This window comes from Stegodyphus dumicola, chromosome 4, assembly GCF_044657685.1.
Source record: "Stegodyphus dumicola isolate Sdum_Otavi_A_Nest chromosome 4, ASM4465768v1".
Taxonomy (NCBI): Eukaryota; Metazoa; Arthropoda; class Arachnida; order Araneae; family Eresidae; genus Stegodyphus; species Stegodyphus dumicola.
Window position 1 is genome coordinate 112,899,223 of NC_140771.1, and position 27,407 is coordinate 112,926,629.

A 27,407-nucleotide genomic window follows, 5' to 3' on the forward strand; every position below is an offset into this window, starting at 1 on the left:
CTTTTAATTATATCTTATTAATTTTAATAATAGACTATATCGATTAAAGTTAATCGATACATTAGTCGATAATTACATTGGTAATGTACTTTCACATCCAAATGCATTTTGGTAAAAATGATTGTTTGAATACTCGAGACGTGATCTTTGCGCATTTCAATAAAATATAAACGTAATGGAAATAATTGAAGACATATAAAATTGATTATAATAAACATAATTTGAAGTAAAAAAATCATAAATAACTCCTAGGCTGTAAAACTTGATTTTAACAAGGATCTTCATATACCTTTTCTTCTTCACATTACACCAATTCCCGTCCACACAAAAAAAATGAATTTGCTAATACTTTTTATTGTAGCTATATCGCTATACTTAAAACTATAGCGATATATAATCGAAATAAATTAAATAGGGCTGAAAATGTTATTATTCACACAAAAGTCTAGGTGAAATTAATCCCGTGTTTGATTATACAACGGCTGTGTGCTTGTCAGCATTCGAAGAGCTCCTGGATCAGCTCCCTTTCAGTTTGAAACTGGTGAAGTATATTATATTTCATCAATAAGAACAATAGACAATAAGTCAAAGGAAAAAGGGATAAATAATTCATTTCTAGAATGTCGCACTATATACAACTTATAATAAATTAAGCACATTATTTATACCGGATTTAAATAATTTTTACAGTAGTCTCTCATATGCCTCATATAAAATTTTCTCGTATATATTAGAGTGCATGTGTAGCTCAGGAATTCAGATATTTGGGCAAGATGTATATTGATTAAATTGCGCAGTTTATTAAAATGAATACTTTGTAGGTACAGGTAGTGAATACGAAGCAGTTTTAAGTGACGGGGAAAAGCAACGTGAAACTGACTGGTACTTATGTTACACATTAAAACTCATCATCTCCCACGCAAAGGACCCATTCTCAGAGATTAGGACCTGGATTTAATTAACGGTATTACCGTTTATCCATTAATGGACCCGCTTAGAATATGAAGCCATGAAGATCATTACAAAATTCGGAACCTAAACATGCTGCATGCTTTATGAGCTTTTAGAACAGGCATTTTTTAAGGCGTATCCCTGTTGCCATTGTTACTGACATCTCAGAACTGTTGCAACTAGGTAAACGGATGGCAAAAATTAGCATTTTAAACGCTTTATTATCTCTCATTTTAGCTATTTTTTGGGAAAAAGTGTAGGTCGACCTTTTTGAAGACACAGAAAAGACTAGTAGGAAGTTTGGTGACGGTACCTATAGTACTGACTGAGTTATTAGCGAACAAACAAACACACAGACTTTCTTCTTTACGTTAGATATATTTAGCCTACAAAATTTTATTTTTGCTGTTCGCAAGGAATATGTTTTGAAGATTCAATATTACAAATACTTTTCTGTTATCTCTTTGACGCTATTTTTAGGTACAGGTTTTTGAACTTATTTTTTCTAAAACTTTGTGCTTTTAAATCTTTTAAAAAGTTTAAAAACGCAAGGCACAATATATTAAAACATACTGCGCCTTATTAAAAGGGGTGACAATGAGATATGACATTTTTAAATAGCACGAGAAGACTGAATGAAAATGTTTGTAAATATATACTTCTAATATAACAGCTTTGTATCCTACTTATATTTGCTTTTTTTTTACACCAAAGCGTAAGTTTTTAAACATAACGATTTAAGAGCAGCCAATGAAAATGGAATTCCTTTTTTTGACTTTCATAAGCCGCGGAATGGAAAAGATGGCCGAGTCACTGGCTGCTAGATCTAGATCCATCCCTAGAAAACTGGCTGGTTGCATAGGCTTTTTTTTTACATTTTATTTTACCATTTGTAATTCGAATACAGATCAGTTTGCTTCGAAAACCCTAAACTAAAGCATCTCTCTCTAGTTTGATTTGCCTTAATCGAATAAATTCAAAGATCTTTTGCTTATGATCTCTTATGATCTTTTGCATCAAAAGCAAAAAGACTTCCTTTCAATACTCATAATTCATAATGAGAATGCATACTATTTGTACTGATGGATCCAGGTTCAAGTCACGGAGAAGGCATGTATGTTTATAAATGTGTAGTGTTTGTGCAGTAAGCGAGCAGATCTGAAATCCTCTGTAGAAGCTGGGAATAGGGGAAGAAGGGGTGGGAGACCCTTGGACCATCTCTGAGATGTACTTCAGTCCCCCAGTTATGAAGAAGCTGTGAAATTCTATGAAATCTGAAGATTGAAGGAGCTAGGAAGCTATAAATTTTGAAGGAGCTATTTCTTCAAAATTGGAGCTATGAAAATTTATAGGTTAAGCTTTAACTTACGAGTCTATCAGTCAACTTAGGCGCCATGGTCGATAGAGCGATTAACGACGTAGTCTGCAGTAACGTTGAGCCAGGTTACGAATTCTTGAGACTGGTTTGGTTTGGTTTATTTGACTATGCCAAAGCTCTCGAGGGCTATCTGCTTAAGGGGAGGGACGCATGGCTAAGAAAAACTGACTCATTGATACTTTACAGATGGGGAAAACTATGAACGGGCAGCGAGCTCGTTCGCCTGGAAGGCACCCAGCTTTAAACTACAAGTGTTCAGCGACTTTACCACTCGGCCGCTGGTGGTTACCAATCTCTGAGAAGACATGGATGTTTGCAAATGTGTATTATTTGTATTGCGTAAGGGCACCTTAAGTGTTGGCTTTATTTGAAATTAATGCATTTCTAAAGCGAATTTAAAATGATATCCTTTAAAGTGAAACACGTATTTAAACAACGTAGTGCCTATCTTGTTTGCTTTCAGCTTGTATAAAAATGCCTACATTTTCTATCCGCCATCGTAATTTTAACTTTATAAAGAAGAATGGTTTAATAGGCTTTCTTTTTTATTTTACTTTTTAGAATTAATTTAAAAAAATTCTACTCAAATTAAATTTCAATACCAGCAAAACTGAAATTTTAATTTACAAAATATTAAATTGCGGTGAAAGAAACTTACTTTACACTACGTCTAAAATATGATACATGAAACTTTTCACGAGAACTGTGATTATAATAAATTCTGGTAATTGATCATTCGAGTGTAATACTAATTTTTCATAAATAAATTATTCTTCTTATTCATTTACGACCTTGAGTATGACTGGAGTTTTTTTAAAACGTTCTTTATTTAAACTTAATGAAACTAATTAGAATTCATTATAAACGGAATAAAATGTCTTGAAGATTTTAAATTGATCTATTTTTAGAACTAGTTAGCAACACTTCAAAGTTTTCTATTTACCGTTTCAATCTGAAACAAAAAATTAATCATGTATCAGATAAATCATCTATTTGAAAAGTTAGAGATTTTCTCTGCTTTTAACAATTATTCAGATTTGAAAAGATGAATTTTATATTTGGCTTTCCTCTATTCTACTCGTATGTACTGCAATTTTCTACTTATTTGAAATATGCAATATTGTTTATGAAAATAAAGGGACTTTACTTTTGTAATTGGTAATGGAGAAATTTTCAAGGATTTCAGTATAAAGGACGTAATGATTTTCTGAAGAATATTGCAAGGGAAAATAGACACATTTGTGTTGCACATGAAGTGATTTTTGCCTACGTAGATAGATCAAAATGCTTTCGCACTGATAGATTATTAAACAAAAGCTGTATTTTAATAGTTTATTTTTGAATATTATTAATGGCCACATGATTGATGAATTCCAATTTCGATAGCACACACATTTTGTGTCACTGTTTTCTCATATTTCAGAAAATACTGTAAATCTAAATGTATGACAGACATTTTCAAATTTATCAACAGTTAAATTTTAAATTGAATACTGCCCTATTTCTTCCCTATTTCCATCAACAGAATTCACCTGAGAAGTTAATCAAGTGGTGCATGACAAGACATTAAGTACGCCGAATTGCAGCTTATGTCTCTGTATAAAATATCTTAACCTCCATAAATAATGTTGGACAGATTGTAATGGAATCCTGCTTGAAAATCATAATTTATGCTTACATTATGTTTCTGTGAAATGCACACCCTTTATCGTGTGCGCGTGATTGATACCTGCGCAGTATCAAATATAAGTTGATTGGGTAATGAATGGCCTTCTTCAAAATATTGCTCTACAACTTCTGTGCTTTGCAATCTTATTCGAGTATCGAATTTTTCTCTTTCAAATTCTAACTATTAATGTAATTGTATTCTTTAAATCAATTAGGTGAATTAGTATCTAGGGTGTTCATCACCAACATGGTACTCTCTTTTATTACCTTATCCGAATTTGTTTCATCTTACTTTGGTAAATATGAGCATTATCAAGTAACACACTGGCAATATTTTTGTCCGGCAATATTTATGTTTTCTTTAACAGACGGACTGTACCGCAGATAATGTAAGGCCGAGGACTTTAGAAGATACTTGTTCAGATACATTTTGCTTCTTGTAGAAAGGGTTTTAAAGGTTAGGAGAAGTTTTATCAACCAAAAATTTGGCTGATTTAGTTAACAACTACAAATAAACATTTTTTTTAGTAAACAAAGAATAATCTTAAAATTCAAATCAAAATTTAAATGCATGTAACTTTACAAAAATAATTTTAATTTAATTTTTATTCGTATTAAAATATATTCGTATTTATTATATTGTAATATTTATAGATAAAAAACGAAAATTTGTAAACGCATTATTCGTTCGATCTCCGGTTGCCAACAGTAGAACTTTACTTTGCAAATACTGTATGCCATGCATGTCGGTATATTTTTTTCAGGTTTTATGATGGAGAAATCTTGCTGAAATACCAAATTTTCCATTACATTATATTAGATTTAATACCATTATCACTTCATTAATTTAATGCTAAGTGAAATCTGCCTGAATATGGACATCTGGAAGCCCAAATTTGGAATTTGTTTTATTATCTGTTTCATATTTTGTAAAACATTTATGAGTTTTTGATTAAGAAACTCAACGATTTCAAAGCGAGCAATGGCAACACAGTACGGACCAAAAATAAATTATCTACAGCGTACGAGACTGCGTATCAGAAATTCTAAAGATATTCTCTTTTTAAATTATTTTGCGATATTGCAGTTGAATTGAATTTGATGGCTGAAGTGCGAAGAATACGTATATTTAATAATGTATTATTTAATAACGTATTATACATATATTTAATAACGTATTAACGAAGAGTACGTATATTTAATAAATAAACGTAGAATACAAAACGTTAAAAAACGCCCCTTTGGGCGTAATGTAAAATCTAAGAGCTTTCAAATTCCATTTTATTTATTTATGTGTTATTATCCTACTAAATAAGTTCAGTGTTGATACCTTAATTTGCAATACTGAAATCTTCATTTATTAAACTCAGCCGCTTAATAAATTCAAATATACTTGAAACAAATATGATTTTAATAAGTGGTGGGTGTTGTAAACCTATATATGAAAATTTAATTAAAATATTTTTATTAACCTTTTTTTAATGAAATTTTGCGTACCTGGGAAACATCTGTTTGAGTTTCATTTGACAAACTGGAAAAAAAAAATTTCAGTCTATTATTTTTCTAGTTGAATAAAACTTTATAAAGTAAAACAATTAAAAATTTGAGAAAATATCCAAGGAAAAATATTCTAATGTCAAACATAATGGCACATACATCAGTTAATAATTCAGTCCATGGGATTAAATAAATCTATATGCAGCTGTTTCAAAACTTTTCACTTCTATGCCTCTTTTAAAAATTTAAGATGTTCGTTGAAATCTCTCTAAGCTTACTAGGGTTCCTTCAATAAACACGAAAAGATCTGCAATCAACCGTAAAAAATATAATCCCTTAAATCTTTCTACCATATAAATTCATTGTTCGGCCGGAAATTATTCATATTTCTTTTGAATAAGTTCTCATTTTCAGACTAGAAATATTGCTGCTTCCGCCATCTCCACGCCAACCCACCCCATATTCTTCTTATGATATTTTCCGGTTAAACACTTTCAAGAAAATCATAACTCAATACACAATGCTTCGCTTAAATATTTTTAAGCTTTATTTTTATTCATTGTGGGATTTGTTACTAGAAGCTCCATTAAATTAAAACAAAAATTCTTCAAGAAAAGAAATGTTGTGTTTTACTGAAATGCATGAATCGAGTACATCAATATTTATCATATACAGTTGAATAACAATAATCGAAATTCTAAAATTTAAGTACTTTTGATTGTCCTAGACTGATTAAAAACTATGCATAAAGAAAGTTTTTAAAAAATGTTGCCATTGTTTACATAAAAAATAATGTGATTATTTTTTTAAAGATATATTCGAAAATCCGTAGCGTTTGTCTCAATAAATAAATAAATAACGAATCGCATGCAAAGCGCTTAATCTGTTATAAGACAGTTGTTTGTATAATTTCTAAAATTCAAATTATCATCTTCTAAAATATTTTATAAAAATTATTATTGCTTCCTATTTCTGCAGTGAAATCTTTAGCATAATATGTTAAAAAAAGGAATGAAAAATGCTTTATAAAGTAATGTAACGTAGTGTTATACAGGGGGATTCTAAATGTATAGCAGAAGTATAAAGGTCAGAAATAACCAGATTTTGTAAGGAAACATGTATGCGGAAAGGGTAGGTTAAGTTTTGGTACGTAAAGAATGTATAAATAAATAAAACTATTACTAAGAATTAAGTAAAACTAATATTTTAACATGCCTGCCCATAAGCCACACGCACAGCTTATTCGAACTATTCTGATATATTAGTGTAAAATCCAGAGTCGCCTTCTTCGAAAGCTGAAATAACCGGGGCATTTTAATTTTGGTACCAATTTAATCGCTTTCTTTTGTACCGCATAGAAATACTAAATTTCCTATTGTTCCATTTTAATTTCGACTAAGTTCCCCGCAGTTCTCATTTAGATTTTATTGGAATTTAAAAGTTTTCGATATTTTTCTATAAATATTTTTAGGCTGTTAGCCATTTCTCAAATATTTAAAAATACTTAAATAATTAAGCATTTATGTTTAAAACTTTTCAGTTAAACTATCCGATTGTATTTTCACAGTAAAATAAAGTATTTAAATAAAATAATGACTTTAAATTAGATTTTATTTGCATTTTTCCCTTTTTTAATTTTTATTTTTATTATGTTTTCATTATTATGTTTTGTAAAACTTTGCTTTTGTTGGTGAGACTGAATTTCACGTCTGAGTAATCGCTTAGCATTTTGAGACTAAGAGTAAATGTTGCATAGAAATCCTTTTTATTCTTTTATGATATATATTTCTCGCAAAAGGTCAAATTGTACGAAAAGTGAATTTAGTACTCATTAATTGGTTTTAATATTTTAAATTATTACCATTTAAAAAGTCGTTTGAAGTATTAAAGTATGTTGAATTTAAGTGTGAATAATTGTAATATTAATAATATTTGAATTTTCACGTTTAAAAAATTAAGTTAAAATTATTAACTACTAATTTATTAAAACGTTTTCAAAAATATTTTTAAAAATCTTAGCAATTCGCTGTTTATTTTGTTTAAATTTAAAGGAGCTTTTAATTCAATTGACAGCATTTCTCAGGATAGTATAAACTATTTCTTCAAGTTTATAAGTTTTGATATATATATATGTATATATAATTCTTTATGAATTTTTGTACCAACCGTTTCCTATATATGTTCTTTCTAGAACGTGTCAGAGAATTAATAACTTTCACGTTTGAAAATCATTAACTTGAAACCAAATTTGTTAATATTAATTTTTTACTATTAATTCTTTCGCATCGAGAGAGACCAAACCCTGTTCGCCTCAAACATCTCAAATACCCGTGTATACAAATTTCTATTGGAAGGTATTTCATCCCCCTGTAAAGTAGAATGCTACAGCGTTAACAATAACCTACATAACTTGTAGGATCTAGTTTTCTTTGCTGACATGTACTGCAACTAGATTTACTTAAAAGTCTATGTTGCGACTTCCCACTAGGACTCGAAGATGTACACAACAGAGGAAGGGTGTAAACTATCCTTTTATTGTATGCAATAATTTACAGATGGATGTGCGGACGTTACGGACTTACGTGCTCTTACACAGTCACCAACCACTTGTGGTAAGGGACTTGAAAGATAAAGTAACATCTAAATTCAAAAGTAAATAGTAGTATAAGACTACACAGCTCTATTTAACTTAGCAGGGAAACTTACATCGGCTTTATTTCGGCGGCAAGAAAATAAAACCGAGATTCAAAGTTCAAACAGATAGTAGTATTAACAATGTGCGCTCTCAAGAGCAAAACCCCGGTTTGACCAACGTTTTTCGCTCCTTTAGTTGAAATTCTCTTATTTTCACACTAACTAATTTACATTCTTGAGAATAAACGTTAGAGAAATCAGAATGGACAGGAAAGGCTAACAAATTAAATTAATTATTAGTAAAAATAATATACCTCGGAAAGCGAAGTGATTACTTCTCTCTTGGGGATCTTTGTGTGATTTCCCCTCAGGACAAGATTGCAAGTGCGAGCATCAATAGCTAAATTTTAATGCTAAACAAAAGAGACAGAAGACCCTTCTAAAAATTTAGTGGTTGCGAAAGAACGATTGACATGTCATTTAATAACTCGCGAAACTAATGAGCCATGCATTAAAGTGATGAGAGAAAGCATCCAGGTGGAAAATGGATGTAGGCGCATTCAGACATCGGCGAACTGCCGATGTCTGAATGCGCGGGCGTTAGAGGAGACTTCACTATGCATGATTTAAAAGAATTCATTCATACGTATAAAGGAAGCGAAACGCCATCATACAAAATTTCTACTGTTTCCCGGGGAAGGGCTGATTCGCCTTGATAAGTCAATCCTATGCCGGGATTTCCCGGTAATAACTTACTTACTTTTTTATGTACGTAGTGTCCTACCGTATTTTTTAAATATGTACTATTCTTTTTTTTTTCTTTTTTAAAATATCATTTTTGATACATACCTTAACAAATTTTAAACTGCTTTTAAGCTTATTACAAGTTTTTAATAGTTTTATCACAGTCCTCTTAATATTAACATTTCCTCATTTAAGTTTGCAATAGCTTTACATTACTTTTCCCAGGAGATAATCCCAAAATATTATTAATTAAATTTATATAAATTAGGGTTGTGATTATTTTATGTATCCAGTTATTTATAATTTCACCTTTACTATCATTTCTCTTTTCGGTTTCCTCAGCAGAATGAAAATCATTTTGAGAGTAATTAACTCAGGGGTTTGTTATTGCAAGATAGAGATTGTTTCTGCTCTCGAGGCTCGTTACTAGGTTCGCTAGCTCTGACAGGTGTAAAATTGCTCAGCTTTACGGTATTGCTGTCGACATGCAAATTGTTACGCCGGTGAAGAGTTTTGAGCCAATGTCGCCTTAAATCGCTTGTGTAGCCATTGATACTAAGTTTTAAATTTGAATTTACAGTTACCCTAAGCATTACAAATAATATATTTAATTTAATTACTATGCTTATTTACATAACCAATTTCCAGTACCCTCTCAAATTATCTTTCTGTGCACAAGTACCATGAGCCCACAAATGAAATGTAACCTTATGTAACTATTGTCCTATTATGCAAAATGCAGCCTTTTAATAGTATCCAACAAAGACCCAAAGCTTGGCACTGATGTACCCCAGGGGGGGTGCAGTTCTCTAGTTAGTTAGTATACGCGGGCTATACCCTTTTTGTCAGTGACGATGTCATGGTACTAATAACTAAGAGTTCATTTATTGATTAATTATAAATTAATAATTGAAATTTCATAATGAAATAAAATTGTTGAAGTACTAAAATAAAATAATCAGCTATCAGCCTTGAAATTCACTTTTTTAAATTTTTATAAACTTATTTTTAAAAATATGTTGATTAAAGTTTTTTCTTTGTTCAACAACAATTTTTCATTTGTATTCTCAGTTTCATTAAACTGCTGATACCTTTTTTCATCAGCACCTTTCGGTTCAAGAATTTTTCTTACAATTTGTAATGTTTCGAGAATTAAATTGACTATCGCATGTCGTCACTTTCTCAGTCAGTTTCTGCAGTTTTTTTTTTATGCTTTCATAGTCAGTTTTTCTGTACGTTGTCTCTATAATTTTATGAACTGATAAATATCCTAAAATTGAATCCTTATATCTTCCTTTACTAATATCTGAAATATTAGCTATAATTTGTATTCTCCTGAGGCTTTTTTCTGTGTTAAAGGTACATTTTTGAAAAAAAAAAAAAAAAAAAAAAAAACTTTTAAAATTATTTTAAGTGATTAATTCCCTGTATTTAGTATAATATAAATAGCCTCTAGCAGATTTATTTACTTAAGAAGACTTCCTTATTTTCTTCAAAGTGCTTGCAATTTCCTAAAATTCAGTTCTGTTCATCATTTATTAAACATATAAGTTATAAACAAGATGTTTTGAAAAGTAATTTATCTTAAATTTATTTAATTATAAATTCCCTTTTATAAGTTCTTCAGTTTTATTAACATTCTTTCAGATGAAAATTCATTACGTACACTTGGATCACAACAATTCTGTGATGTTAAACCCACAGTCCAATCTAAGCCTATCCAAATGAAAATTAAACTTAGGAAGAGATGAAGCAGCTTTAACTGTTTAAAGTTTATCACGAATAATTTTATCGCCTATGTGCATATAATTTGTGTTTGCAAGCTGTCAGATTGGCATAAATTTACATTTTCTTGTTTACAGTACTTAAAATATGCTGATTTAAAATATTAATATTTAGACCTCTTATTTTAATGAGCAAAATGTCATTTTTATAGTATTATCTAAAATAAATGAGCACTAGTATGTGTACAATAACCGATATTTAAGAAGGACAGCCTAAATTATTTATAGAAATGGATAAATTTCTAAACAGTGGATAAAACCTAAAAGCGTGAAATCTGAATGAAGGTTAAATTCAGTGATTTCATATTAGATAGCTCTTTCATTACTGCTCAGTTTTTTTTTTTTTTTTTTTTTTTTAATTCTGAAAATTCTTAGAAGGCATATTTTCAGAAATATTTTTAAGGTTAACATAACAAGAACAAAAGTTGTACTGCAGTTACAAATATGTTAATTGTATCGAAAATGTATTCACTGATTATTAAAATGTCTTTTACAGACACACAGAAAAGCCCTTTTCGCTATAATACGCTCTCGCAACAAGTTAAAGACCAAGTCCATTCCCATAAGTAAAATCCTACCATCGTTCCCATAGCAACTGTCACTAACTAAAGAAGGTGAAGACACCCTAGCACTTTTCTCTCATTTACGTGATTAGAGGAGGCTTCCCTGAGGATTTAGTCTCATGACACTAGATTAGAGAAACCAAAAACGAAACCAAGGGCAAAACTAGGCTGATTTCGTAGTATCTAGTAGACTCATTGTTTCTAAACTCTGATAAAATACATTCTAGTCCGTAAATATTTCTTCTATTATTCCAATTTATCAATCTGTATAAAACATATAACAACCTAAAACATAAAATAAACAGTGATGTGCATACTCAAAAATAATTATAGGGAATTCAAAGATTCAATCGAATTTCTAAGAAACCAGTCATTGAATTTTATACTGTTTCCTTTAAAATTATGAAACAGAATAAGGATATCTATAAATATAGGATATAACAAAACTTAAATTCCGTTGTAATATTTAATCTACTCTTAAAAGGCTCAGGAATTACTTCAACCTTCCCAGTTTTTTATAAGTAGTACAGACATATAGTATAGACATTAAACATATCTCTATGGTCATCGTCGTCAAATGTAGTAAAGAACGGTATCTAAAGTGACCGAAGGAGTGGAAAGATTGTAATATAAAGTCTAAAGATGTACATAAAAGCATATTCTGGGAAACTGAAATTATTACTCATCTTAGTATCAGACTGTTTTTAGTATATATTACATTATTAGAATGATTTGATGCGTGGTATATGCATTATTATAGTTTCCTGTAATAGTTACCGGATGCAGATTTTGTAGAATTGACTACTTAGCTATCATTTTTTTACTCAAAGTTTCCTTTTTAATCCAGAATTTTTTCTCATTATGTAGAATATTCGTGTCTTCACGGAAACTTATCTGATTAAATTTTTTATGTGCTATAACTCCTGCACAGACTGGTCTACAGTGCAAGTTCTTTATTAATAAGGACGTAGTTATACAATGACAAAATTCCATCTCTCTCTACAAACACTGCAACCTATAGATGTTTTGCTTAGCTCTCAGAAGCATGTGAAAAGGGTTATGATCTCTAAAATTTGCTTAATAGAGAAATTAATGCACTATTTCTGCACAAAGGCAACATGATGAACGACCGCTACATTGAAGACGTTATTGATACCTAATTCGCTTGCTCGGTGGTGCCACCGTTATGGATGATTATACCATGATTCATGGAACCAACGCAATGGAAAATCTCTTGAAGAATTAAAATTTCTATTCAAGTTTTTTTTTCTTTTTCTTTTTTGGATCTCGAATCAATTCCTAACATAGAGAAAATATAAAAATTATAAATGAGAGATGGCTCAAACTTGTGCTAGAAAACAAACAAAGCCTACTTCGGATCTAAAGAAGAAGTGGAGCAATCCTGTTCGGTAACTCTTAATTACGTAGTAATGAAGGTTTGTGGTTGCTGCATCCTGCATCATAAAAAAATTTGAATAAATGTATTTTGCGTTTATTGCGGATGCTAGTATGTCCTTTTGTCCACCTTTCACTTGTAGCTAACTATTGCGTATAACATGTCTTCAAAATATTTGAACCAGTGCTTTGATTTGCTATTTTCAGCCGGTTTTTTGCTGCTATCTTTTGTTAGGTACAAGAAAATAAATAACAAATTACATTTCTTTCCACACATATATCCTCTCATTTTTCTTTAAATGAAGAAATATCGCTCAGTCTTTAGTTTGCGATAATTAAACATTCAGTTTACGATATCTCTAATGAATAATTTCCTACTAATAATTTTTCCTTTTGAACAATTATTCACACTTTAATGAACACAGAGTCTTTGATTTAAGCCCTAATTTCTATTGAATATAAATTTCTATCTTTCGAAATTTATCAGATCAGCCAGACATTAAACTGCTGTGCAATCAACAGATAGCTGGAATCTCTGACTTTATAAGGTCATACCGTAGTTCCTCGAGTATTTTACCCATATTGAAAATCGAGAGGGAAAAATTTGATAATTAATTTAGTTTCCAAAGAACGCGGTGATAGTAAGAACATAACGTCTAATGTAACTGAGGCAGACAAATAAGCTATAGGAGCACCTCACATGAATGAGTCTTGACCACTAGTCGCAAATACCAAAAAGGGACATAAGAGCAAAGCGAATAAAATACCCTGATTTCGAAAGATCCAACATATTAACAATCGATAAGGCTAAAATGGAACATAAAATAATAGGAGAAAGTTAAATCTTAAGTTTGGAAAGTGAAGTGTAAGAACACCTGCTATGTCCGGATTGTTGAACGAAGAGCATGCTTAAAACACCTTTCAGGTAATAAATACAAGAGAAAATGAAAGGAATGAAATTTAAATACAAATTGAGAATACTAAATAAATATAATGTAATATAGTCAAGAGCATACAATTTACAAATATACTATATATACTCACTATACAATACATACCCAATATACTATATATACATTACCAATATACTCAGAAGAAAAAAAACTACGTACTATAGACAAGTGAAAAATTATACGAATATTTTTAAAATTTTCGGAATCTAGGGTCACAAAAAGCTAGGGGAAAACGAGGAAATAGCGCAGTTGTTTTTATCTCGGCGCACGACGGGGGCCTAAATAAATAATGACATTTGCTCTGCTTCCTCCTATTAAAAACCATGAATTGGAAGTTCAAGATTACTCTTTGCGTCTAATTTAATAACATGTTTCTTTTCTTTTCAGTTTTCCCTTTGAAATCTACATTTCTGCAATTCGGCTTATTTTTCTATCTGTGAATGCTCCTGTATCGATCATTTTATCAGTAATTTTCTTTCTATATGTTATGCAAACATTTAGTTATAAGTCGTTAGGGAAATACAAATTTCTCCGTACACCCAGATGATGAGTACAACCAAACGCAGCTTACAAAAATTAATTAACTGCGATTTTCAGGAATATTATTGTATGTTTTCTTCTGGTTCCATGCATTTCTTTAACTCGTATTATGAAAGCAAGATGAGAAAACATGATGTATATATTCTCTTGGGGCCAGAATCTCCTTCTGAAGCTTTTCTCGTAGTTAATTAGCTCTTTCTTCCAAATATGAGCATGCAATTTACGTTATTAATAATTAACTATTTGCGCTTGAGTAGTTCCACGCATTTTTGCTTCAAGACTAAAGAGCTGGATACATATTTCCATGTTTTTCTGTTTATTACTTATAGTTAAACAAGCTAGAAAATCTTGCAAGACAATAATTGAGAAGACAAAATATTTATTCTTCAGATTCTTGGTTCTTCCTTAGGAATACTTAGTGTTATTTACGATATTTAGTTTGAAGCTTGATTATGTAATTAATATTGATTTTCTTAACCTAAATAACTTAAACCTAAATTCAAGTTTAACGGATCATGCGGTGTTTGCTTTTAACCAGCGCGTATAAAATGAACTAAGTTTGTCTTTATATATTTTAAGTGGCATAGAGCATATTTATTAAATTATAAAGTTTGCACTCACTCAAAAATAAGAATTTTATAGAAATTAAAAATTAAAAATTGATAGGATGAACATTAAGGTATTTGTGAATGGCAATATTTGAAACCAGATTCGAGTGCCACGTGCGACTCTCGCACGAAGAATGTAATTTATTTTTAAATGTTAGAATTCTTTCTTCTTCTTGTTTTGTATGTCGCCATTTTGAGTATTAAATAAAGTTTTTTCTGTGTTCCATCATTGGAGTTGCTTCATATTGCCAAAGAAGTATCACAGTCATAATTATTTTGGAGGCACCGACCGAGATCGAATAATCGCGCGTATTTTTATTTTATTAGTTTATCATATTATTATAATATTAGTGATACCAGATTATTACTTCCTGTTAATATTGAATTGTCTTATTTTATTACCGTTTTCGTTTTGGATATTATTTTTAATATTCATTTTAGTTGTCCAGACAGTATATATATATATATATATATATATATATATATATATCTACTGTCTGGACAACTAAAATGAATATTAACTTATTCATGAGAATAAGTTCTTTGAGTAACAACTATTCGCGGAAATATTTGGCCTGACGAGTTTTACAGGATTTCTCTACAGTAATTGACTTTTACTCCAAATTGAATTGACTAAAATGCTTCATGAGAATAAGTTCTTTGAGTAACAAGTATTCGCGGAAATATTTGGCCTGACTAGAATTGCCGGTTCGGCTTTAACTTATAACTCGAGTAAAGACGAAACACTTTCATATTTACGTATTTTTATCAATTATTGATCATTGAACGGGAGTTGGTTTGTTCCCCTTGAAAAGTCAACTAATTTCCGATCAATGACAATAATTACATGTTTTAATTTTTACTTTTACAATTGTAATATTATTCTTCGTGATAATTTAACTCCAGTCCCCGTTAAAACATTATTAACATTTTGCTTTCAAATTACTTCAAAACATCTTTCAAAATATAACTTACCAGTATGGATGCACACTTTTAAAATAATTCTACTTTAATTAAACTTAGGAGATAATATAATCAATTAATCAATACTGTTTAGGAAATAAATTATATATATATCGCTCTATGTTGTTATTCTTATTTTAGTCACAATTAACGTGGTAGAGAGTGGTTGCGATTAATGTGGCTTCATATAATTTAAATATTTCATTTTTGAAGTATACGTATTTAACTGAGTGCATTTAATTCCGTGATTCCTGACTACATTAATTAATTAAAGTAACTGAATTGAGCTATTTTGAGGAAGTATAAAGAACACAGTGTTCGTTAATTTTAAACATAGAAACAATGTCTTAGGAAGAACTCGTAAGGAAGATTTACAAAATCTTACGGCTGAACTGGGAGTTCATGTGACTGCAGATTTGAAAATAGTCGATTTAAAACAGAAATTTGTTAAAAGTAGAGACTATGATGAGTATTCGTCAAAGGACTCTTAGACACAATAATAGAAGAAAAGAAAGAGAGGGAGAAAAGAGAAGAACGGAAAGAGAGGGGGAAAGAGAAGAACGGAAAGAGAGGGAGGAAAGAGAAGAACGGAAAGAGAGGGAGGAAAGCGAAGAACGGAAAGAGAGGGAGGAAAGCGAAGAACGGAAAGAGAGGGAGGAAAGGGAAAGAGAAGAACGTAGGAGACAGGAAGAAGCAGAAGAGCGGAGAAGGAACGAACAGTATGAATTAGAGAGATTAAAACTTGAAACAGAGACACAGTCTCAAAATACCGGACAGATCCGGCCGAAAACGGAGCTGCGTCACCTTATGCAGAAATTCGATGACAAGAAAGGAGATATCAGTCTATATTTGCTATTGTTTGAAAGGCAAGCAGAATGGGCTAAAATTGATAAAGAAGAATTTGTATCTCATTTACTAGGACTACTTCCTTACGAAGTAATTCAGTTAATAGCTATAGAACCCTCCGATAAAGCTAAAGACTATGAACACGTGAAGAATTTATTGTTAAGACGGTTTAAACTAAGCCCGGAAAAATTTAGCCAGAAATGTATGAAACATCAAAAGAGTACCGAATCCACGTGGGTGGATTTCAATTATTAAATATAAAATTATTGCAAAAAATGTGTGACTGGTCTAGGAGTTAAGACTTTTGATCAGTTCCTAGATTTGATGGTGATTTTCCAACTTAAGCGTCGAGTTCCTGCTGAAATTCGAGATCATTTTCTTCATGAGTGGGTAGAGATGATTTCATCTAAAAAATTAGCTGAAAAACTTGATGTCTATGAAAACGTTTGCAGAAACTTTCAAAAAAGGCCTGTAGTGGATCGGCAGAAAGAAAGATACAATGCGCTAACTCAAGGTAAACTGAGTTCAGATAATAAAAATAAAACTGAAAAAAAAATTGTCATCAGGATTTAATTCGAAAAGCTGGTTTCATAGACCTAGAAGTACACGTGCAGATGATAAATATGAAAAACGAAAGACGCCACAATACTGTCAGTGTGGATCCTATCAACATTTAAGACCCCATGTCCAAAACTTAAGAATAGTTCTGAATCTCCTGCTAATCTTAACAGAATTAGTGCAAAACGAGAGGATAAATTTCTATTACCTTATACTAGTATGGGTTGCGTAAATGGTCATAAAATTCCTATATTAAGGGGTTCAGGTGCTAGTTTTGATATAGCTTGTCGCAAATACATCACGCCGGAAATACTGACAAGTGAAAATGTGTGGGTGCAACAGCCATTAGATTTGAATCCAACCTGTTTACCATAGGCTGAGATCGAACTAAATTGCGATCTTGGGCGAGTAATAACTAAGGCTGCCATTATTAGAAATGAACTCGACAAAGGAAGGTATTTATTAGTCAATCGACCTTTTGCACTGTTAAATAAACAAGAAAAGGAGCCTGCTAGTTGTCCTCACGAGGTTAATGCTGTCTCTACTAGAGCTCAAAGGAAAAGAGAAATAGCCGAAGAGAAGATCTTGGAACCGACGGAGGAATAAAATAAAGCATCCAGAGATGTTTTTGAAGAAGATAATTAACCGGAACTAAATACGGAAGATGAAGCTCTCATGAAGCTGGTAAATATTGACTCAAAAGAAGTTGCACAACTTCAGCTTACTGATAAGGAACTGTCTAAAATCATCAATGAAGTTAAAGAAGGTACATGCAAAAATGAGAACTATAGTCTGACAAGAAAAGAGCTTTTAGTTTAAAAACGATGGATAAAATGGGCTTTGAAAGACAGCTTGTTGTTATACCTGAAAACCTCAAGCTGTCAATTATAAAGATGTGCCACGAAGGAACTTCTGGTCATTTGGGTGTCAAAAAGACCAAAGACAGACTTGCTAGATATTTTTACTGGACGAGGTGTTACAAAGAAACTGAAGATTTTGTAAGAACCTGTGATGCTTTTCAGCTCGCTAGAAAAGGAAATGACAAAAAGAAGACTCCAATGACATTAGTACCAGTAATTTCCGAAATATTCACTAAAATAAATGTCGATGCTGTTACTCTTCTTTGTAAGGTTTGTTAGAGGTAAAACAATCTCAGAAAAATTTGGGATATAATCCCTATAGTAGCTTGCTAAAGTCCTAAAAGACTTCTGACTTCTTTTCTAGTGGTAGGCATAGACATATTTCTGATGACATCTACCTTCTCAGGATCTGGAGAGTGAGTGCCAGAACTTATTACGTGTCATAGAAACTTCACGTGACTCTTTCCGAAATCACACTTTTCTAGATTTGCGGTTAGACCTGCGTTTTTCAGTGTCTGAAACACTTAGTCGATGTGATAGAGGTGGCCATCCCAAGTTTCAGAAAATATTGCCACATCATCAATATATGAACGGCAGTAGTTCTTATGGTTTGCAAGCACCTTATCCATCGAATTTTGGAAGGTACTTCTTCAAACCGAAAGGGAGAACTTTCCATTGGTAATGGCCGGAATGAGTGATAAATGCTGTGTAGGGTTTAGCTTCTTCTTTCATAGGAATTTGCCAATATCCCTTAGTTAAATCGAGAACTGTTATGAATTTGGCTTTCCCTATTTCAAATAGTAAATCTTTAGCAATCTTCATCGGATAGGCGTCCGGAACTGTGAAGCTATTTAAAATCCTGAAGTCTATGCACAGTCTAACGCCGCCATTCTTTTTTGCAAAACATACTATAGGATGTGCCCAGTCACTGTCACTGCGTTCTACAAGATCCCATTCTAACAGTTCTCCAACTTGACGATCGACTTCCCCTTGAAGTGAAACAGGAACACGGTAGGGTCTCAATCTTTTTGGATTACATTCTTCTGTAACCTTGATGTGATGACCATCAACATTGGTTTGACCAGGTTTGCTACTGAAAACATCTACATAAGATTTTAGTACTTTAAATAGTCCTTCCCGTTGGTAATATTTTAAGTCGCCTTTCAAATTTTGTAAATGGGTCCAGATATCATCAGCAGATTTATTCATAAGACCTGCTGGTGCATAGTGGATATCTCCAAACTCTTCATCTTGGTCAAAAATGATACCAACGTGATCTACACGAGCAATATAAGGCATTAACTTATTTATATGAAGTTCTCTAATACTTCCGTTTTCCATTTCGATTTTGGCAGAGTGTGGCCTGGTAAGTTTGATACGGTAGCTGGTCCTTGCCACGTGTTGAGCAATTTATGTGATGATGATGGCATTAACACGAGGACTTTGTCCCCAACATTGAAAGTCTTTTCTTGAGAACGTAAATTGTATCTTGAAGTGTACACTTCTTGAGATATTTTGGAATGCAATGTCATGAGCTTTTCTTGATTTTTCTAAAAGGTCTTGTAGATAATTTTCAATTGAACTGGAAGCTATAACTGGAATGCTACGTTCACCTGTCCAAATCTCTTTCAGTAAAGATAATGGTCCTGGTGGTATTCTTCCATATACCATCTGGAAGGGAGACAAACCAGTGGTGCTATGTGGCACTTCTCTGTAGGCAAACAGGAGATAGGGAAGATTGAAATCCCAGTTTCTGCCATGTTCATGGATATTTTTGTTCATCATCTCTTTTAAGGTTCTATTCCAACGCTCGACAGCACCCATACTCTCGGGGTGTCCTTGAGTGGAGAATCGTGGAGACACAAGTTCTCAAAGGCTGGGGTGAGTTTGGCTGTGAAATTAGTTCCCTGGTCGGAACAAATCACTTTTGGAAATCCAGTTTGAGTAAAAAGCCTCATCAAATGTTGCATGCTGTTTTCGCACTTAAGTCTTTGACGGGGGTGGCTTCTGCCCATCTGGTGCATAGGTCAACTGCGCAAATCACAAACCCATGACCTCTCCTGGATGGGTGTTCTAATGGCCCGATAAAATCCACGCTCCATACTTCAAAGGGTGTTTCCGGTCTAACAATAGTTTGAATTGGGATTTGATCTTTTTACGTAACTGTTCTCTTCAATTGGCATTCTTTGCAACTTTCTCAGAATTTTTTAACATCTTGCTTAATAGTAGGCCAAAAGAATGAGTACTTGATCCGTTGAATTGTCTTTTTCTCACCGAGGTGGCCGGAAAGAGGGATTTCATGTGCCATTTTCAGGACTTCCCTTCTTTTTCTAAATTTAACACAACTTGCTTAATGTTTTCACCACAGGTATATTCGGAATGAAGTAATATGCAATCATCGAAAGTATATGAATTTTGATTTTTATTTGCCCATTCAAAACATTTTTTCAGAGTTTCGTCTTGTTCTTGATGTGTCTTGAATTCTAGTCTTACTCTGTTCGTTGTTTTTAGAGTCTCTATGTTTTCTTGGGAAATCTGATTAACAACAGCCAAATTTGTAGTATTGTCTTCAACTGGTGAGGGTTCATCATCTGTCTCTTTGTACTCTAAGGGGGATGCATCCCAATGACGATCACTGCTCCACAGTTCAATATTTCCACAGAGCGTTTCATAAGCTGAAGAACTCAATAGCAAGTCGGTAACTAGCTTTTTTGAAACAGCACTCGTAATGGACACTCTACCGTGAAAATCATAGTCAATTTTCATCTGGAAAATCTTTAGTGGAGTAATTTCGTTTTCGCCAAAAGCAGAAGATATCTCTATTTTACTTTCTCCTTCGCAAGGTATGTTGTCAAGCAATTTCTCACGGACTACTGAAATTTGTGCTCCCGTGTCTACGATTCCATTTAGAATAATATCTCCACATTTAACTTAACATGACAAGTTTTAATTCATCTATGTTTCTAGACACGTCCACTGATTTTGAGACAGGAATAGAGATCTTGGCAGTTAGCACTTCTGGTTTTTCTTTTCCTGCAAGGGCTGCTTGTGTTTGTATTAAGTTGTTTTGTGCTGTTACAGGAGCACTTTTGGTATCCGATTTTTGGTACATAACTTAGATGTATGACCTTCTTTTCCACAATTATGGTAAGTTGGTTTGAAACTAGGCTTTTGTGGTTCGTCACTCTTACGGGATGGGTACACTCTTGGCGTTTTCTCAGCGGAGAGCGATTTATTTCTGAAAGCTCTTTCTGGAAGTGGAGAACGAGGTTGCTATTTATTATTAGTTCTGTCTGTTGATGGATTACCACCAGTCCGTTTTGAGATATTACGAACACTGTCATATTCGTCAAGTTTATCAGCTAATTTGGTTGGCGAAACGAACTTCGCCCAGTCGTCAAGAAGAGGGTCTCTTGCTTCATAGGGTACTCTTTTCTTAATTTGGTCAGTAATAATCAAGTCTTTTAATGCGGCAAAATTTGTGATTTCAAGACCATTGATCCATTCTTCAAAATAACTTGTAATTTCGTAGCGAAAATCTCTCCATGAATTTTCAGCGCTCTTTTGGTTCATCACAATTTTTTTTTCTGAAGCTTTCAGGATTTAATTTAAATCTCTTCAATAAAATGGCCTTAATGTACTCATAATCTTCAAAATTTTCTTCAGATTCCCTACCAACTAATTGAATGATTTCAGATGGCATTAAAGTCAATAAACATGAAACCCAATCTTTAGGATCAATCTTCGTCCTTTTAGCTTGTCTTTCAAATAAGGATAAATAAATCACAATATCATCGTGTCTTAAATTGAATTTGGGAATAAGCTTAATTAAATCAAAATTATGATGTCCATTTTCATTTGTTGGTGGAGTTTGTGTTAGTTGAACACGAGATTCAATTTCGAGTTTCCTCAATTCAAACTCCATTTGCTCTCTTTTCTGCTGTGCTTCTAATTCTTCTTTCCTTCGTTGTTCCTCAATCTCTTCTTTCCTTCGCTGTTCCTCAATCTCTTCTTTCCTTCGCTGTTCCTCAATCTCTTCTTTCTCCTTTCTTCGCTGTTCCTCTTCTTTTCTTTTCCTCTTTTCAATAATCATTAAAAACACTTCTTTAGCAAATGCTTCATCATATGTATCACTTTGAATTATTTCATTTTTTATCGCCACGATTTTCATACTTGGATCTACTTGAATTTCTAATTCAGCAGCTAAAACCAGCAAATCCTCTTTTTTCTCACGTCCCGTAAAAGCCATGTCTCGATTTTAAATAAACCTTATTCTTTGCAAATTTAATAATAATAATGAAAAAAAAAAAAAAAAAAAAAAAAAAAAAACTAATTTCTTGTTAATGCGTCCTTCAATTTATCCTTAACATTAGTTAAAGTATGAACTCCCTGATTGCGCTTTTCTCTTTCGTTGGGAAAAAAAAAATAGTTTCTATGTGCAACACTGTAGCAGCTGGCTGACGCCAAGTACTGATTTCAGATTTTATTCAGTCAATAGACTCTTAGTTTTATAAAAAGCAATTTTTTCTTTTTCTATTTAAATATAATTCACAATGAATTTAATTTTATTCGGCACGAAAATCAATTAGTGGAATCAATACTTAATGTGTTGTTCACCTACTCTGGCGAGTCAAACGAAATTACATTTGAACACTGGCGTATTCATAACTTTGACAAGTAAATAAACTAAGATTCCATGACGGAAACAATAATTAACTTTTCATAATCTTAATTAATTATTTTACGTTTACAAATTTATTAATTATTTATTAATTATTTTACGTTTTTTTCTCAAGGTAAATTGAGCTCTCACCTGAGTTATTTTGGTTCGTAATTATATGCGGGGAAACCCCGATCCTGCCGGCTGCGCCAGTAAAAATCCTTTCCTTATTTCAATATAATGGATATTGAACCTTGTAGGAAGAACAAAGCTAAATTTTCAGAATGAACAAAATACTTTTATTTGAATTTTAAAACAGAACGCCCCCAAAAAAGCTCTTAACTATCAAAATTTTAAACTCTTAACTACTACAGTTAAAACTCTTACAACTATTAAAATACTAAAATCTTAAACTCTCTAAACAAAATATAACAAAAAATCTTCCGAATCCCTTCTTGTTGCCACGCCGTAAAAATGCAAGTTCTTATTCTATTATTTATATTTCACGTTTTCTTTAAGTCATGATCTTTACAAGTCACGATCTTTACAAGTCATGATCTTTACACTAGCTTTGGAAGTTTCAGGCCTCTACGTTTACCCTTTGGATTAAAAAATTCCCCATATTTTTTTAGCAAATTTATGACTAAAGTCCTGGCTGGATGCGAAGGCTTCGCTGTACCATACCTGGATGATATTGCCATTTACTCAGAAAGCTGGGAAGAGCACCTTAAAAACTTAACTTCTGTTCTGGAGAGAATACAGAAAGCAAACTCACGACTAAAACCATCAAAGTGTAAATTTGCACAAGATCAAGTGATATAACTAGGCCATGTTGTGGGACAAGGACAACGAACCCTGGATGAAGTAAAGATCCTGGCTGTAAAGGAGTATCCTACACCTAAAACCAAAACAGAAGTACGTGCTTTCTTAGAACTAGTAGGGTATTATCGCCAGTAAATACCGAGATTTTCGGAAATTGCTTCACCCCTCACGGACGCTTTGAAGGGGGTAACAAAAAAAGGAAATATACAATGGTCTGAAATATGTCACAAAGTTTTAAAAATTTAAAAGAGTTGCTAAGCAAGAAACCATTTCTGTATGCTCCCGACTTTGATAAAAGGTTTATTATACAAACCGATGCCTCAGACAATGGCATGGGTATAGTACTATGCCAATTAGATGATGAACAAAGTGAACATCCTATCTTGTATATAAGCAAAACATTTACTAAATTTGAAAAGAATTATTGTACTGCTGAAAAGGAGTGCGCTGCTATCATCTACGCTATCAAAAAACTGCATTTTTATCTGGATGGTCAGCAAGAATTCTTGATTCAAACTGATCATAAACCTTTGGTCTGGATACAATCCAATGCCAAATGTAACTCCAGATTTATGCGCTGGGCACTCTCATTACAACCTAATAATTTTAAGGTCATTCATCGCAAAGGATCTTTGCACAAAAACGTAGATGTTTTGAATAGAATTAAGTAATGTAATAACTCTTAGTGTATGTAACCAAGTTCAGAATTTATTTTATTATTTAATGTATGCTCAACTGATGTATTTGAACGTTCTCCATTTTTTTCTTTTTAAATGTGGTGTAAAATTATTTGTTTAAAACTTAAAATCTTTGTTCTGAAATTTGGAAACTTATTGAGAATTGGAACGCAACTGACCATTTTATACAAATTATATTTCAGATCACATGACCGTTTAAAGAACTGGTTCTGCTTTTACAACCGTCAAAAAAATCATCGAAACATCTGAGCTAAATGTATTAATTCAAAATTTAAAAAATCTAATTTACTGCAGACACTGTAGAACAAAATTCCTATTGCTTATGGGCGTTTGGAGAAAGAGCTCCTTAATGCGTCTGATGACATAAATATTTCCAGTATTGATTGCACTGAAAGAGAGCATTATCGTAACATACATTTATTAGCTAGAAATTATTCATTGTAGAAATTTTAATTTTAAGATTAAAGATTAGTATTTGTAAGAACTAAGTTATATAAAGCAATCTTAAACAAGCTAATTAGTAACTTAATATATATACTACAATGAATATTTATATCATGAAACGTTACATTTTTGTACAGTAAGGACTTTTAATGTCTAGAAATTTTCTACTGGAAAAATTTATTACATATTTCTCATTTAGGTACATATTTTATAAAAGTCAGCATTCAGAGCATAAAATGCATAGATTATGAATATAGAATGCTGCACTTTGTTGCAACAACGAGCTTTGAATACTGCTGTGAAAAATATTCTAATAATCATTACTAAATAACTAACATATTTAAATATTTAGTCTGAAATATGCCAGAAATATAATTGGAAAATTCTCTGAAATAATGTTTCTAATTCCTGTTAAACTAATTGAAGCGATATAATAGCTAACTTTTGGATTCGAAATTCAACGTTATGTAGTCCGTAATTTATGCACATTTAACTATCATACTTGTGGTTACTTCAACGAATACGTTAAAAGGTTCTTGTCTGAAATGCTGCGTAATGAAACAATTTTTCATTTAAAAGCACAAAGGGATGTAATGACTATATATATATATATATTAAATATACCAGCTAAATTTGACTTATTAAATCCAAACTAAGAAATTCAATACAATGCATATTTTCACACTACTTGCTAAACATGGTGATCCTGAACAGTATACATGATCCCAAATGAAATCTGATACGTTTTCGAAAGAGATATAGCAAGATTTGAAACTGGAATTTTGATTGAAAAGTTAAAATTAACCTATCTTTATTTTACTGAATTAATGTAATTAATTTGCATATAACAGTTGAATATAAAAATACTTTCATTTCAAGGCTTTTTCTTCTTTAAATAACTAAATCAAATACTGCGTAGTAAAAAAGTGTATCTCACATAAGTATGTATATATATCAAGTAACTATATCTATATTATTTCCTCCATAAAAGTAATTTTAATATTGTATTCATCTCTTCAATTTTTATGTATTGCACATTATCTTTGATGCTTGGTTTAATCTTCTATAACTTTCATTTCTTCAAACATAAAATGAATATTTTATTAAAAATTCAGAATTCAGAAGAAATACATTCTAATGATTTAATTAAAAAAATATATAGTATGCTACGCAAACGTTAATGTGTGATAAGACTAAGTTAGAAGCAAATAGTTTGTAGATTAAGTTTTCAAAAATAAGAAATGTAAATATACAAGTAACTTTAGTTACTTCTATTAATTTTCGTAACTGCTACAATTCATAAAATGGATGTAGTTAAAATAGTTAATAAAATACTCTTATGGACTTCAGAATCTGAAAGAAAAAATTCAGATAGCTACATATATTTGTGTATAAAATAAACTGCGGTAATAGATGTGTAATTAAATCACTTGTAAAAGTAAATATAATAATTTCAATAATATTTTTTAAATGTAATTAATTTTCTCAACTGTTTAAATAATGGTTTCAAACAATGGTTCAAATGACAAAGGCAAATTATTAAATAGAACAACATATAATACATTATCTTGTAATAAAGTAATATCATTTTTTTATTTTCAGATGAACATTCTGAGTGAAACGTATTTGAATCTGCATTATTTCTGACGAAAAGCATAAAAATGTTCCTTTCAGCCAACTCGATAACCTGGGTTTGAATCAGAACAGCTAGTTTTTAGCAGTGTTACGAGATCGACCTCTCTCAAATGCAATTTAATGAATAAATTATGTTCAGTACCTCTTAGCCAAGGATAAATAAAATATTCATATTATGTATAATAATATTTTGCATAAATTAAGAACTTTAATAAACATTCATTTATTTATTTCATAACAGTCATAAGCCAAAACTCATTTTAATTCCACATTTGCAGTGAAAAATTCGGATCTAGGACATTTTTTTAGTCGATCTACCTGCTTTTTTTTTTCAGATATTTTTTAACTGAAAGACATCCTGCGCGAAGTGTAACAACGAGCAATAGGAATGTTGCTCAGAAAGTGAGCTGCGTTGTTACAGCAATACAAATTTTGAAAAGAGACATCATTCAACTCTGCCCATCCAACTACTTCAGCTCTTAACTATAATATAAATCTCATTTCGAGAGTCTGAAGAAGACCACGGCTTAGAACTAAGCTAAGATGGCACTAAATAAGCATATAGCGATGATCTTTAATATTAATCGATGATGTTTAATATTAGTAAAATTAATAAAAATCTAAATTTAATGATATAAATATTTATGCGCACAATGCTTGCGCATGGAAATATTTATTTTAATTTAATTACAGCGGGAAAGAAATTTTGAGACTAAGAATGCACAGCGGTTTTTCACTTTCAAAACTTAATTCCGTAACATTCAACAGAATTGTACGACGAAAGCTTAAATTCAACAGAATTGTATGGACTAATTAGTACGGGCAAAGCTTAAATAAACATTTGTGTGTATAATTAATTGTGAATAAGTAATAATAAAAATATAATATCAATAATGTCAGAAAATCAGATATCTTAAAGTTACGTCCTTGAAAATTTTAAACCGCGTTTGCTGAAAGTGTTCCTGTTTTCAACGAAATCAAGAATGCACGCTTACCTCGGAACTCTTAAATTACAAAATACGAAAGATAGAGCAATGCATAACTTTTTATATTAACAGCAATTTTTATCAAATTCTCCTTTTTTTAAAAAAAGAGCAACATTTTCCCAAGTTTTATTTAAATGCTCCTGGTATTACAAAATTAGTAGACTTTATGGATTTGATATGAGGTGATGCAAACATATTTAAATTAATTACAGTTTTATAG

General features: G+C 31.6%; 1 long non-coding RNA gene across 1 annotated transcript in view; it reads right to left on the reverse strand.

The window, feature by feature from the left end:
- The window catches only part of LOC146997643 (uncharacterized), a 229,969-nt gene that overhangs the window by 162,447 nt on the left and 40,115 nt on the right, over positions 1 to 27,407 (reverse strand). The window contains exon 2 of the long non-coding RNA XR_015040509.1: positions 5,495 to 5,528. This is a non-coding gene — a long non-coding RNA (uncharacterized LOC146997643). The remainder of the gene's footprint in view (positions 1 to 5,494; positions 5,529 to 27,407) is intronic.